This window comes from Hyperoodon ampullatus, assembly GCF_949752795.1.
Source record: "Hyperoodon ampullatus genome assembly, chromosome: 6".
In the NCBI taxonomy this organism is placed as follows: domain Eukaryota; kingdom Metazoa; phylum Chordata; class Mammalia; order Artiodactyla; family Ziphiidae; genus Hyperoodon; species Hyperoodon ampullatus.
The window spans coordinates 73,153,411-73,168,165 of record NC_136919.1 but is presented as its reverse complement, the minus strand read 5'-3'; the positions used below and the strand labels follow the sequence as shown (position 1 = coordinate 73,168,165).

At 39.7% G+C, this 14,755-nt stretch overlaps 1 pseudogene across 1 annotated transcript; it reads right to left on the bottom strand.

The window, feature by feature from the left end:
* Window positions 1-6,809: 6,809 nt before the first annotated feature.
* LOC307054983 (large ribosomal subunit protein eL21-like) lies at window positions 6,810-7,615 on the bottom strand (annotated as a pseudogene). The gene has a single exon. The product of its transcript is annotated as a large ribosomal subunit protein eL21-like (transcript).
* Window positions 7,616-14,755: the final 7,140 nt, after the last annotated feature.

Here is a 14,755-nt window from a genome sequence, read left to right as displayed (position 1 = left end):
TATTAAAACTACAGTGAATCCAAACTTTTGACCTACCATAGCTGGAACACTATCCATCATGATAGAAAATAATCTTTATTTGGCGAAAGGTCTTCTTTGACACATGGGAAAGATTTTAAAATATCTACAGCATAAACTTTTTTTTTTAACATTTTTATTGGAGTATAATTGCTTTACAATGGTGTGTTAGTTTCTGCTGTATAACAAAGTGAATCAGCTATACGTATACATATATCCCCATATCCCCTCCCTCTGGCATCTCCCTCCTACCCTCCCTATCCCACCCCTCTAGGTGGTCACAAAGAAACGAGCTGATCTCCCTGTGCTATGCTGCTGCTTCCCACTAGCTATCTATTTTACATTTGGTAGTGTATATATGTCCACGTCACTCTCTCACTTCGTCCCAGCTCACCCTTCCCCTTCCCCGTGTCCTCAAGTCCATTCTCTATGTTTGTGTCTTTATTCCTGTCCTGCCCCCCCAGGTTCTTCAGAACCATTTTTCTTTTTTCTTTTTTTTTTTTTAGATTCCATATATATGTGTTAGCATACGGTACTTGTTTTTCTCTCTGACTTACTTCACTCTGTGTGACAGTCTCTAGTATACCATAAACTTTCAAGTCACAAATTGATATTTCTCCATAAATTTGGAAGTCCTTTGATATAAAATGTACCCAAAGTACCATTGGGCAGTATCTTTCATATCACATGATTCATCTAAAAGTAAAGTAAAGTACTTGCGATTTTTCAAATTTTGAATTAGTTGATCTTTGATATTATTAGAAAGGTCTTGAATTCTATGGGCAATTCTTTGTTTGCTTAATTCAAGATCTTTTAACTTTTGTAAAATACTTTCAGGCTTCTCATACTTTTCTAACAAAGTTTCTATAACTGAAATAATTTTTTTTTTACCATCTCTCCATCTAAAAATAGTTGTATGTGTGTGTACATGCACATACAAGAATTCAAAGTTACAAGCTCAAATCCTGTTTAAAATTATTTTTAAATTTTTTGAACATTTAATTTTGATTTCAGGTGACTAATCCTGTAGATTGTTGACTCTTGAGAGGAAATTTCACTATTATTGACTTAAAATGTCTTTTGACACAACAAACACCTTTTTCATTTTGCTCTGCTGTAGCAAACTGCAACCGCCATTCTATGTGAAATCTACAACATACCTCCTTCCAGTCTTTAAAAAAAAAAAACTCTTCTAATATACGCTATAGAATGTTTGTGTCCTCTCAAAATTCACATGTTGAAACTTATCCCCAATGTGATGGTATTTGGAGAGGGGGGCCTTTGGGAGGAGATTAGACACGAGGGTGGGGTCCTCATGAATGAGATTAGTACTCATAAAAGTGACCCCAGAGAGCTCCTTTACCCCTTCTGCCACTTGAGAACACTGGCAGAAGACAAGCTGTTATGAACCAGGAAGTTGGTCCTCTCCAGACACCAAATCTGCTGGCACCTTGATTTTGGACTTCCCAGCCTACAGAACTGTGAGAAAGTTTTCTGTTTAAGCCACCCAGTCTGTGGTATTTTTGATATAGCAGCCCAAACAGACTAAGACATCATAGTCCTAGTTTCTCTGTCTCCATTCAATCCTGCATCAATAGTACAACTTTCTTTTAAAGTAAAAAATTTCTTTATATGTATTACTTTAATTAGAAAACTGATTTAATTATAACAAGAATAATAAGCATTTCAGCTCAATTACCAATCCCAATTTACATGGGAATTACTATAACTCATGTGGTTTGTATAAAATGTTCAAAAAATTATACTATATCAGTACACAGAAAAAAAATCAGTTGAACTGACACAATCCACTGTCACTGACTAGATCGCGATGAGCTCGTGTGTAACACCAGAAAACCCAAAGCGCCCAGTCTACACACTGCAACCATAATATATTAAGTGATGCAAAAATTAAACTGAAATTTAGTCCTACTAAAACAATACATTCGTGTTTAATGGCAAAATGCTTTACACTGCTTTGGTCTTTAAATTTAAATTAGTTAAAATCAAATAAAATTAAAAAAAATCAGTTTCTCAATCAGCCATGCTACATTTCAAGTGTTCAAAGTCACATCTGGTTAGTCGATACTATATTGAATAGTGCAGTTTAGAAAGGGGAGAAGAGACATCTGGGGACCTACCAGGAGGTGTGGGATTTTGAAAAGAGGGAACAATCACAGGAGAAGATTTTAGTTTTGTTGCTGTGCCATATTATCCTCCTTTTGCTGTTCCCTCAAGAAAATCTACAGAGAAGTATATATACATATGTGTGTGTGTGTGTGTGTGTATATATATATATATATATATGTTTTAAGGCCTTTTGAATCACATCAGTGACTGCTTTTAGTTACTGCATTTGTCTGCTTGAACTGCTATAACAAAATACATCTCTCTAAATTCTCTTCTTACATACAGATGGCCAGCAAACACATAAAAAGATGCTCAACATCACTAATCATTAGAGAAATGCAAATCAAAACTACAGTGAGGTATCACCTCACTGGTCAGAATGGCCATTATCAGAAAATCTACAAACAATAAATGTTGGAGAGGGTGTGGAGAAAAGGCAACCCTCTTGCACTGTTGGTGGGAATGTAAATTGATACAGCCACTATGGAGAACAGTATGGAGGTTCCTTCAAAAACTAAAAATAGAACTACCATATGACCCATTACTGGGCATATACCCTAAGAAAACCATAATTCAAAAACATACATGTACCACAATGTTCATTGCAGCACTATTTACAATAGCCAGGACATGGACGCAACCTAGATGCCTATCAACAGAGAAATGGATAAAGAAAATGTGGTACATACATACGATGGAATAGTGCCATTTGCAGAGACATGGTGGACCTAGAGATTGTCATACAGAGTGAAGTAAGTCAGAAAGAGAAAAACAAATATATCGTATAATATCACTTATATGTGGAATCTAGAAAAATAGTACAGATGTACTTATTTGCAAAGCAGAAATAGAGTCACAGATGTAGAGAACAAACTTATGGTTACCAAGGGGGGAAGGGAGGGTAGAGGGGGTGGCATGAACTGGGAGATTGGGATTGACATATATACACTACTATGTATAACATAGGTAATTAATGAGAACTTACTGTATAGCACAGGGAACTCTACTCAGTGCTCTGTGGTGACCTTAATGGGAAGGAGATCTAAAAAGGAGTGGATATATGTATACGTATAACTGATTCACTTTGCTGTACAGCAGAAACTAACACAACATTGTAAAACAACTATACTACTCCAATAAAAAGTAATTAAAAATAAATAAAGTCTCTTATAAGGACACTAATCCTATCAGCTCAGAGCCCCACCCTTACCACCCCATTTAACCTTAATCACTTCTTTTCTCCAAATATAGCCACAGTGGGGCTTTGGGCTTCAACATATGAGTTCTGAGGGGACACAAACATTACTCCATGACAGTTATACAGACCAACAGGAACAGTCAAAATTTTTTATTTTATTTACTTATTTAAAATTTTATACATTTTAAGAATTTTGCTGACCAGAGAGCCACAGAAAGGTGGACCCAGTGAGAATCCACAAGCTGGTCCAGGATTTTAAACAAATGTAGTATCTTTCCCCACAGATTCAGGCTCGCCAATGTGTAGCTAAATGTAGCTTTCCTTTAATCACTGTATTGGCTAACTGATTTGAGGTAACTCATACACTTCTGATTTAAACCCAGTCTAAGTGGGAAAATACTGATTAATTTGGATTATTCTCCTCCTTTCTCTCATCCTAAAAGTGGCACCTGGGCACACAGGAGGTTACATAACACCATGACGTGGTGGATGGGGGCAGGGTGGGCATCTGACTCATGGTTGTTTCTCTGCGGGCATCCTTCACTGAAGTAACTCATCCATCTGTTCTTTGCTCCTCATCTCTTAACCTAAGGAATCCACTGTTCAGGTGCCCTTGTCCTCGGAGATCCTGCCTCTGGTGGATGTAGGTTGTTCCATGCCTTTCTCATGCCCACCACAAAGCCTCTCAGGCAGCCCACAGTCATTTTGGCCGCTATCTGTCCCTTGCAGCATCACAGGAGAGCAGATCTGGAGTGCCGTCTTAGGTGCTCCTTCCCTAAACACGCCATTGTTTCCATTTTGCTGTGATCAGTACCCCCATATCTGGGGCTCCTCTAAGACACCTGCAGTTTCCTTCAAATACACTCTTAGAAATCAAGATACAAATTTTCTCTGTCTACAGAGGTCATCAATTATCTGAGGTTTTGTGCTCCCTTCAACCCAATCAGGTACTGACTCAATCGGGTAAGAAGACTGTTAATGTCCTTCTCAAGAACCTACAGCAGTGGTTTACACTCACTCTCCTCATTAAATCCTCTCAGGCATCACCTCCACCCAAGCCCAGATGAGAATGAGTTTCTGTCATCCGCTGCATGGCAGAAAACCTGGCCTTGTATCACCACCTATTTCCCCACTGACACATACTCAGCATTTCCAGTCCTCTAGATCTGGCTTCAGTCCACTCATTTCCATTAGGAAATGCAGAGAGAAAAGTAGAAAGAATAGTAAAATGAAAATCTGCACACCCTCCACCTAGGTTCAACGCCAGTTAACATTTTACTATATATGACTCTAGCAAGCACTCTCTCGCCACACTTTTTTTCTTTTTAAATCAGGCATTTATAAACAAAAAGCATACATTAATTATGTAAAAATAGTTTTCAAATAGTAAAATTATTAAAAAGTTAGATTTAGGTTTTCAGAAAGATGGAGCTGAAAGTACACAAGGTTCTCATTTACTCTTCCTGCCACCCTCCCACCACACTCCCATCCATAGTTTCTCCTATTATTAACATTTTACATTAGCGTGGTACATTTCTTACAACTGATGAACCAATATTGATATATTATTATTGAAGTCCATAGTTCATATTAGGGTTCACTTTATGTGTTGTTCTATGGGATTTGACAAATGTATGTCATTTATCCACAGAATAGATTAACTGCCCTTAAAATCCCCTGAGCTCCATTTATTTCTCTCTCTCTCCCACCCTCCATCCCCATCAAACTCCTAGCAAACATGGATCTTTTTACTGTCTTCTATAGTTTTGTCTTTTCAAAATGTTATATAGTTGGAATCACACAGTGCACAGCCTTTTCAGACTGGCTTCTTTCATTTAACTATGAATTTAAAAGTCCTCTATGTCTCTTCATGGTTTGGTAGCTCATTTTTTTGTTGTTGATGAATAATATCCCACTGTATAGATGTAGCACATTCATTCACCTATTTAAGGACTTCCTGGTTGCTTCCAGTTTTTGACAATTCTGAGTAAAGCTTCTATAAACATCTGTGTGTAGGTTTTGTGCACACATAAGTTTTCAACTAGTTTGAGTAAATAGGAGTGTGATTGTTGGATGGTATGGTAATACTGTTTAACTTTCTAAGAAACTGACAAACCATCTTCCAGAGTGCTGTACCATTCTGCATTCTCACCAGCAATGAATGAGAGTTTCTATTTCTTTATAGCCTCACCAGTATTGGGTGTTGTCAATGTTTTTGGATTTTGGCCATTCCAATAGGTGTGTAGTAGTATCTTATTGTTGTTTTAATTTGCATTTCCCTAATGACATATGATGTGGAGCATCTTTTCATATGCATATTTGCCATCTGTATATCTTCTTTGGTGAAGGGTCTGTTCAGATCTTTTGTTCACTTTTGAATTGGGTTGGGTTTTTTTTATTATCATTATTGAGCTTTAAGAATTAGTTCTTTGTATATTTTAGATACAAGTCCTTCATCAGATATGAAGGACTTTCTCCCAGGCTGCAAGCTAACAACCATAGTTTTATAGCCATAGTTTTATAGATGCTGGTAGAAGACACAGGACTTCTGTGTCAGAGACAAAGGACTTTACTACTCTCAGCACAGCAAGTGGCATGAACTTCTTGTTCACATTGGCTTCTCTTGCCCTCAGTTCCCAGGGGGATAACACAGAGAAGCCTGGGAGGAGGGGTGCTGTACACACAGTGGGTTTGTGTCACAATTAAGGAACTCCAAGCTCAGGAAGCTCAAATCTTTTATAATGGGCTGCAAGAAAACCTGCTTGACTTTTACCCGAGAGGGAGACTGTTTTTATTATGCTACACTCTAAAAAAAACCTTTCCCTTTGACTTAGAGACACTCTATCTTCCAAAGCTTTCTGCTAGTCAAATGTCATTGAAAAGACTGTTTGGTGAGACGTCTATGATGGCGCAGTGGTTAAGAATCTACCTGCCAATGCAGGGGACACGGGTTCGAGCACTCGTCCGGGAAGATCCCACATGCCACAGAGCAACTAAGTCCGTGGGCCACAACTACTGAGCCTGCGCTCTAGAACCCATGAACCACAACTACTGAAGCCCACGCACCTAGAGCCCGTGCTCCGCAACAAGAGAAGCCACCGCAATGAGAAGTCCACATACCGCAATGAAGAGTAGCCCTCGCTCGCCTCAACTAGAGAAAGCCCACGTGCAGCAATGAAGTCGCAATGCAGCCTAAAATAAAAAAATTTATTTAAAAAAAAAAAGATTGTCTGGCACAAAAGCTGTTAGTGTCTGCTCACAAGATTGTGCAGAAAATGATAAAGAACTGTCTCCCCACAGTAATGATACAACACCTCTAAATATCTTGGCATGTGTACTCTAAATTCTCCTGTATAATTACTACAACATTATCACAAATAAGAAATTTGACAATGATTTCATAAATCACAACTCCAGCAATTCATATCCAGTCCATATTAAAATTTCTCCAAGTATGCCAATAACCTGTTTTATGGCTTAAAAAACAAACCCCAAACAGAATCTTATAAAGGTTAACCATTACATTTGGTTGTTTTGTCTTTTTTTTTTTTTTTTTTTTATAAGTAATATCTAGCAGTTTATTAACCAATGGAGTATACTGCACAACAAACTATCTCACATCTTTCAGGAACAAAACCCACTAAATTTGAAAAGTAAAAAGATGTCACCCACTGAATTCAGACACAATTAAAATGTGCTTTAAATATTTGTTTGGGTTAGAGGGTCACACACTTCTACTCAATTAAGAGAATCATTTATACAGTCCAGGTCTTTTATTTTCTTTACACCCATCATGCCATGAATTCATAGGGAATGGGCTCCAACAGTTCAGGCTCCTTTCCATTGGTTCTCACGAAGTGTGCTTCTCTGGGTGGAGCAGGCTGGCGTTTCAGTTGAACCCAAGTACCTTTCTCTTTGGCTTCCTTCTTTTTCTGATCATTTTCCTTCACCCGTTTCAGGAAGCTATCCCGGCTCTTAGAGTGCTTAATATGCTCGATACGCACATTAATTCTCTTGGCAAGAATCTTGCCTTTGTTTGTTTACAATGATGCCAACAGCATGCTGGGTAACATTGTAGGCTCCCCCAGTTTTGCCATGGTAACATTTGTGGGGCATTCCTTTTTGAACAGTGCCCATTCCCTTGATATCTACAATATCACCTTTCTTGTAGATTCGCATGTATGTGGCCAAAGGAACAACTCCATGTTTTCTAAAAGGCCTAGAGAACATGTAGCAGGTGCCCCTCCTCCTTCCCTTTGTGTTGGTCATTTTGGCGAATTACTGGAAGATGGCGGTTCCGGCCGAAAAGCTGTTTTGTCTCTTTAGTATCATCTTGTCTAGCACAACCCCCTCTCCTTTATTTTTTCCTATTGGGGAAAAAAAATCTCACATTCTGAATTCATCTGATAGCGTACTTGTGATATCATTTATTTATTTATTTATTTATTTATTTTAAAATTGATTTTATTTTTTTAAACATCTTTATTGGAGTATAATTGCTTTACAATGGTGCGTTAGTTTCTGCTTTATAACAAAGTGAATCAGTTATACATATACATATGTCCCCGTATCTCTTCCCTCTTGCGTCTCCCTCCCTCCCACCCTCCCTACCCACCCTTCTAGCTGGTCACAAAACATGGAGCTGATCTCCCTGTGCTATGCGGCTGCTTCCCACTACCTATCTATTTTACGTTTGGTAGTGTATATATGTCCATGCCACTCTCTCACTTTGTCCCAGCTTACCCTTCCCCCTCCCCGTGTCCTCAAGTCCATTCTCTAGTAGGTCTGCATCTTTATTCCCATCTTGCCCCTAGGTTCTTCATGACCATTTTTGTATGTGTGTGTGATATCGTTTAACCTGCTCCTCTCTCCCATGTATTTATGATAAATTGGAAATTTAGTCTAGAGACTAGATGATTCAGATTAAGCCATTCTGGCAAAATTACTCCATAGGTGATGTTCATTTTAAATACAGTGAGAAAGCATCATAGCAGGAGGCACTTAATGTCACGTGGTCTTGCTACTAGTTTTATTACTTGGATAAAGTGACAACTGCAAGATCTCTCCTTCAAAGGTACCATCTTCTCCTTGAAATTTGTAAGCAATCTGAGACGTAATCCTTTTGACATCAAGCAAATAGCCTATTCTCCAACAGGTTTTAGCATCCATTGAAGTTTCTTTCCTGAATTAATTATCCAGTGGGGTTAGGCTTTGCTACTAATCATCAAAGCCAACCTTTTAAAATTAAAAGGTGTGAGAATGAAAGCAGGGAAGGAGGAAGAAGGAACACCTCTCTTCCTGTAAAAATGCATCTCTTAAAATTGACAGCTGTGGCTTTCAAGAGCTCATTTTGGAACAAGTCAAGAATTTTACTCTGTTCTTAAAGGTCCCCAGCATCCACCCTTCCCTGGGGCAGTGAGCCTTAGTCCCAACAATGGAAAGAACACAGAACAAAGAAGAATTATTGAGAAGGAAAAATACATCAGGGAATATTTCAAATATTATCCAGCTATCCTTAAATGGTAGGGGTAGAAAATCATCAAAGGATGCCAGAACTCATGGGCAAAGGTTTGAGGAGTAACAAAGTATTTACATAGTCTCAGCATACATTCCTCCAAATTCCTTATTAATTTAAAAAGAAGAAGTAGCTTTCAAGTTAAGAAGCCAGACCCTCCTTAACCAAAAGGTCAAAGTTAACATCAGCAAAAATAGGACAAACTGAAGCTGCCTCCTGATGTACCTGGGGCACAACATCATTTCTGTGCTACTCCTTCCTAGATAAAGCAAACTCTGGGTTAAATCAGGCAAACCCAAGCTGAGGGACATGACTCTTCTGTGCTCTTCAAAAATGTTACAGTCAATCATGGCAAAGGAATGCTGAAGAACTACTGCAGATTAAAGGAGATTAAAGAGGCGTTAACAACTAAACGCCATATGTGATTCTGGAATAGACCATGGACTGAAAATAAGAAGCCACAAAGGAACTTATTGGGATAATTGACAAGATTGTAATATAGACTGTAGATTAGAAAATAGTATTACATCACTGCTATATTTCTTGATTTTGAGAACGGTACTATGATTTTTTGAGAAAATGTCCTTGTCTAAGGAAAGAGATACAGAAGTATTTAGGGATAAAGGGTCGTGTCTCCAATTTACTCTCAAATCGTTTCAAAATACACATGTACAAAAATATGTTTAGAGAAAAAATGAGAACATGGGGCAAATATAAACAATTGGCGAATCAGGGTGAAGGGTATATGTTGATTCTTGCAACTTTTCATAAGTTTCAAATTATATTTCCTCTACCACCCAAATAAAGCCACTCCTGTTTGTTTGTTTTTTTTTTTTCACTTTCCTTACTTCCTGCTCAAAAATTCCTGTGGGAGAATGAGAACTGGCCTGGAGACAGAAAACCTGATTATAATCCTCACCTTCAACAATTCACCTTCAACAATTTCACATCCTATATCTCACAAGAAGCCTTGGTAACGTTACTAACAGAAGCCCACTTGTGTGTAATGCTCATTTCACAAACATTTTCACACATACCATCTTACTTCATGGGAGACAACTATTTCCACCTATCGAATGAGAGGAAAAAACAACAACAACAAAAAACAAAACCCAGAGGCTTAAAGTGGCTTGTCCAAGGTCACTGAGTCAGTGAGTAGCCAAGGTGGGACTAGACCCCAAGAACATAACTCCCTTTTGAACGCCATAGCCATTATGCCCTTCTGGTCCTAGTTTGGCAACTAAGGGACTTGGTTGCATAGGTCTTACTTTCATGTCCTTTTCCCCAAGGACAGTTGGAGTCCAGAAGATTTGGGAAGTGAAGAGCTGGCTGTGAAGATGATGTCCAGGAACAGGATTCTGGTTATGAAGGCTATGGTAAAGCCAGGAGAATACTGAGTCCCAGGCCAGGGATGTGGTGTATCACTGTATCATGGGATCAGGAAGAATGCATTTGCTAACTCATGATCCCTAACCTGAAAAAGAGTTCCTTAAACTGAAAGATGAAAGCAACAGAGAAAATTAACTAGATAAAATGGCAATAATTCCCACTAGGAAACCACAGAGTGGGTTCAGCTATAGCACTGATGACCTCAGATGTCTTTATAATGATGCACAAAAGGAATGACCATGGCAAACACAGAATTTTAATCTGAGGGAACTACAGTCTTACAAGTGTCAAGGAAACTTGGTGGGTTGAGGATCTCACAAAGTATGACCCCGTGGAAAGTTGAATCATTGCAAAGAAATACCTACAGAGGAGTAAGAGGAATATGAAATGTTAAGAGGCTGAGACTTAGTTGGAAATCCATAGACCTGAAATAGACACAATGAAGAACATGTGGGTGAAGAAAAAGGAGAGAGAACTAAAATTCTACCAGTGGAAGTATGCTTCTTATCACAAAGCCTACAGCAAACATTATTAAGAGAGACACAAATGTCAGGACTGAAGAACCGATTAGAACTCTAGTTTCTTTTCATAAGGCAGGCCGCTAGACCCATAAGAAACTGCAGATCTGTTGGAGGGAAAATAGGTTTTGGCAAAATTACAAAAATAAAAATGATAAAGGTTAGACAAAATTCCAACTCTAGTCATTTCTGATTTCTCCCATGGCACATACCTAAAATAATCTGTGAAAGTGAAGAAAGACTGGACACAGATCATGTTCAAGTTTTCCAAGTGGGGAGAAGGAGAGATTCCAGAAACAACTGGCAAGCAATAAAAGTCCTCCCCCAGAGTGCTTAGCAGGTGGTTTGCCATTTAGGATGGAAAACAGTGGTCTTCAGGAGGCAGCATGGGTCACTGAAGCGAGCCATGACAAGGTGACTCCACTTCCTACAAGGACCGGACTGACAGCACAGAGGGATCCAACAATGTAGAGGACTTGCCATTAGCAGAATTCCTGACATTTTCTCGTAATAGTGGACAAAGTATTTAGAAACGTGGGCTGGATGTTAGTAAAAAGAGTTAAATCTGTAGCTTGTTGGGCTTGCCCAAAGAATGTTGATTGACGTATCCACAACAACTTGGACAACAGAAGAGAGTTCTCTAGTTGGCTTCTGAGCTTGATCCTTGGCTTGGTTTTGATCAAAATTTTTATTTATATCTTGAGTAAAGATACAGAAGCTGTAGTGTGCTGAAGCTGGCTTATGAGCATAGATCATTAAATTCTTAGAAAATTTGTGAACAGGTTGACATGTTAGCTTGTAATTGGTCATAGTGGGGGTATTTAGACTAAAGAAATTAGCAAGCACTGTAAATCAGGGCCTTTCCTTTTCCTTCCCAACGAGAACTGGTTGTTCAACATTTACTACCACACCACTAAACAGAAAACAGTATATTGGTTAGGACTCCTTTGACCGAAGCTAAAATCGGTTTAAGCAAACAAACAAAAGCACAGCAATTTCAAGTAACTGGAAAGACCAGGTCAGAGCCTTAGGCAGAGTTGGACACTGGCACAAATCGTGTCACAAAGACTCAGTCTCTCTCCCTCTAGTGCTCTCCCTCTATTCTGCTTTCCTCCATGTTGGCTTCATTCAGTAGTAACTCAAGGCTTTTATCATATTGGTATTGCAATGCCAGTGGAAAGAGAGGCCCTCTTCCTCAATAATTTAAACGAACGATCCACTCACTATGATGATGGGAATAGAGCGTTTTGATTGTTCAGTCCTGGGCTGTGTTCCTCTCTCTGGGTATAGAGACTGAGGATGCGGAAGTAGCCAGCCAGATCATGATGACGTTACCAGGAGAGAGGGAGATGGATGCTAGGCATCTAAGGAACATGTGTCCAAAGTGCATTTACTTGATCTGTGAACAAGACTGAGAAATTACTATTCAGCTAAAAAAGTGTAATCTTGGGATGATTGAATCAATGGGCATAGAGTGCCAAATCAGGAAATGTAAGAGCTGTTCTATAATTACTTAACTACTCAGAGTGTTGTATTCAGTTCTTGGCACTGCAGTTTACAAGGGCCATTAAATATTCATGAGAAAGTCCTAAAACCATGTATGTAGAAGAATGTACTAAAAATGGCTGAAGAAATCAAAGAATGTTTGCTTTGGAGAAAAGAAGATTTAGGAGCATATGGGATCTCTGTTTTCAAGTATTGAAAGTCCTCTTCTAACAGAGGCTGTCCTCTGTGTGACTCTAGAGGGTAGAGTCACAGGACCAGGGGACAGACTTGGTTCAACATAAGAAACTACTCCCTGACCCTGAAGGCTGCCCAACAACTTGAATGGGTTGACTCAAATCAGGGAGCTCATGGAGGTTAGACTCTATCTATAGTCGGTAAGGCAAAAATCACATGCAGCCAAAATCACCTTGAAAATTACCTATAAAGAATTGTTAATATAGATCATGGGTTTGTGCCTGTATATGTATGTATAAACATACAATGTATTTAATAATGTACAACATAATCGAGAGCACCATCTTTTAAACACTGGCATGACAAAACCTTTGAGAAGTGTGTGGTGACCAAATAAAACCACCACTGATTCAAGTCTCCCATTCACATTCACTTTGGGGTACATACCGACTGGGTGTGACGATCACTCTTCTCTCCCACTCCTCTACAAGCACATTTAGTTAAACCGTCCTGTTGTGTAATAAAAAACTTGACTTTCCTTTGTCCCCGCTTCCTGGGAGAAAGACTCTTCGTCCTTAGAATTTGCCAAGTAATAGGAGCATGTATTTATTCATGAGCCTCTTGGATTACACCTGAGTGTATGCTAAGAGATGAGATAAGTCGGGATGGGGGCTGGTCACCAGAAAGACTACATGATTGGAGTTTGGGGATGTGGAGCCAGCCCAGCCTCCAGGGAGGGGAGGGGGACTGGAGATTAAGTCCAATCCCATAACCAATGATTCCATCTACCATGCCCACTAAAAACTCTAGAGATCAGCTAAGTGTAATTTCCTGATTAGGGAACACACTGAGGTACTGAGAGTGATGTGTTCCACCAGGAGAGATCATGGACGCTCTGCATTTGAGACCCTCCCGCACCTTGCCCTATGCATCTCTTCATTTGGCTAGTCCTGATTTGTATCCTTTACAATAAAACTATAGTCACAGCATGGTGCTTTCCTGAGTTTTTAAGTCTTCTAGTGAATTACTGAACCTGAGGGGTTGTGTGAGCTTCTGAATCTGTAGCCAGTGGTCAGAAGTGTGGGTGGCCTGGGGACTCCTAAAGTGTGGCTGGCATCTGAAGATAGGGCAGTCTTGTTGGGGACCATGCCCTTAAGTCTATGGGTATGACACTAACTCTGGGTGATTAGCATCAAAAGCACACAGCAGTATTCCAGTTGGTATCAGAGCAAGCGTAACTTAAACATGGGATGTGATTGTACAGGACATCTAACAATAATTCTCTAATAACTCCAAAAGTCTACTTTTTTAAACGACAGACTTAACAAAATTAATACTTTTATCTTGGCCCATAGAAAAGCCCTTAGGCAATAGTCTTGTATTATCTTACTTTAAGAAATTTATGTTTAAAAGAGGCAAGAGGGCTTCCCTGGTGGCACAGTGGTTAAGAATCTGTCTGCCAATGCAGGGGACACTGTTCAAGCCCTGGTCCGGGAAGATCCCACATGCTGCGGAGCAACTAAGCCCGTGTGCCACAACTACTGAGCCTGTGCTCTAGAGCCCGGGCAGCACAACTGCTGAACCCGCGTGCCACAACTACTGAAGCCCGTGCAACTAGAGCCTGTGCTCCGCAACAAGAGAAGCCTCCGCAACGAGAAGCCCACGCACCACAATGAAGAGTAGCCCCTGCTGGCCACAACTAGAGAAAGCCCGCGTGCAGCAATGAAGACCCAATGCAGCCAAAAATAAATTAAAAAAAAAAAAAAAACAGGCAACAAAACTGGAATCTGAGAGTCTTTGGCTCGTGCAATTTCACATTACTGATTCAGGTTACCAGAGAGCAGCTAAGGTCTAGTGATGTAACAGCTTCTCCACAGTGAGGTCAGGCCAATTAGGAAAGGAAAACAGACACCCTTTTTCTAAATCAATCAGAATATGACCCAGGAGACACTAGCAACGTAATAACAAGATGGGCACTCCCATGCCTAACGGCTTAAAAGTTTGGCGATATTTTTCTTTTCCTTTTTTCTTTGAGAGAGATGTGAATCAAAAATATCCACTGCCAATTTCACAGAAATTTAGAGAGAGGGCAAATCCACTTGCAAGCTCTTTCAGGGCAGAAAGGACAATGCATTTTCTCCCCAGCCCCTTCAGTCAGAGGCCAACAGCAGCAGTATTCATCCCCAACACAACATCTATTCAAATTCCTTAAGATGCCCCCAGAGATGCTGTCCTGCTCCCCCGGCGGTAAAGGGCAGGGAGTGAATTCCCAGAAAGCAGAATTGATCAAGGGGGGAAGTTATAGGG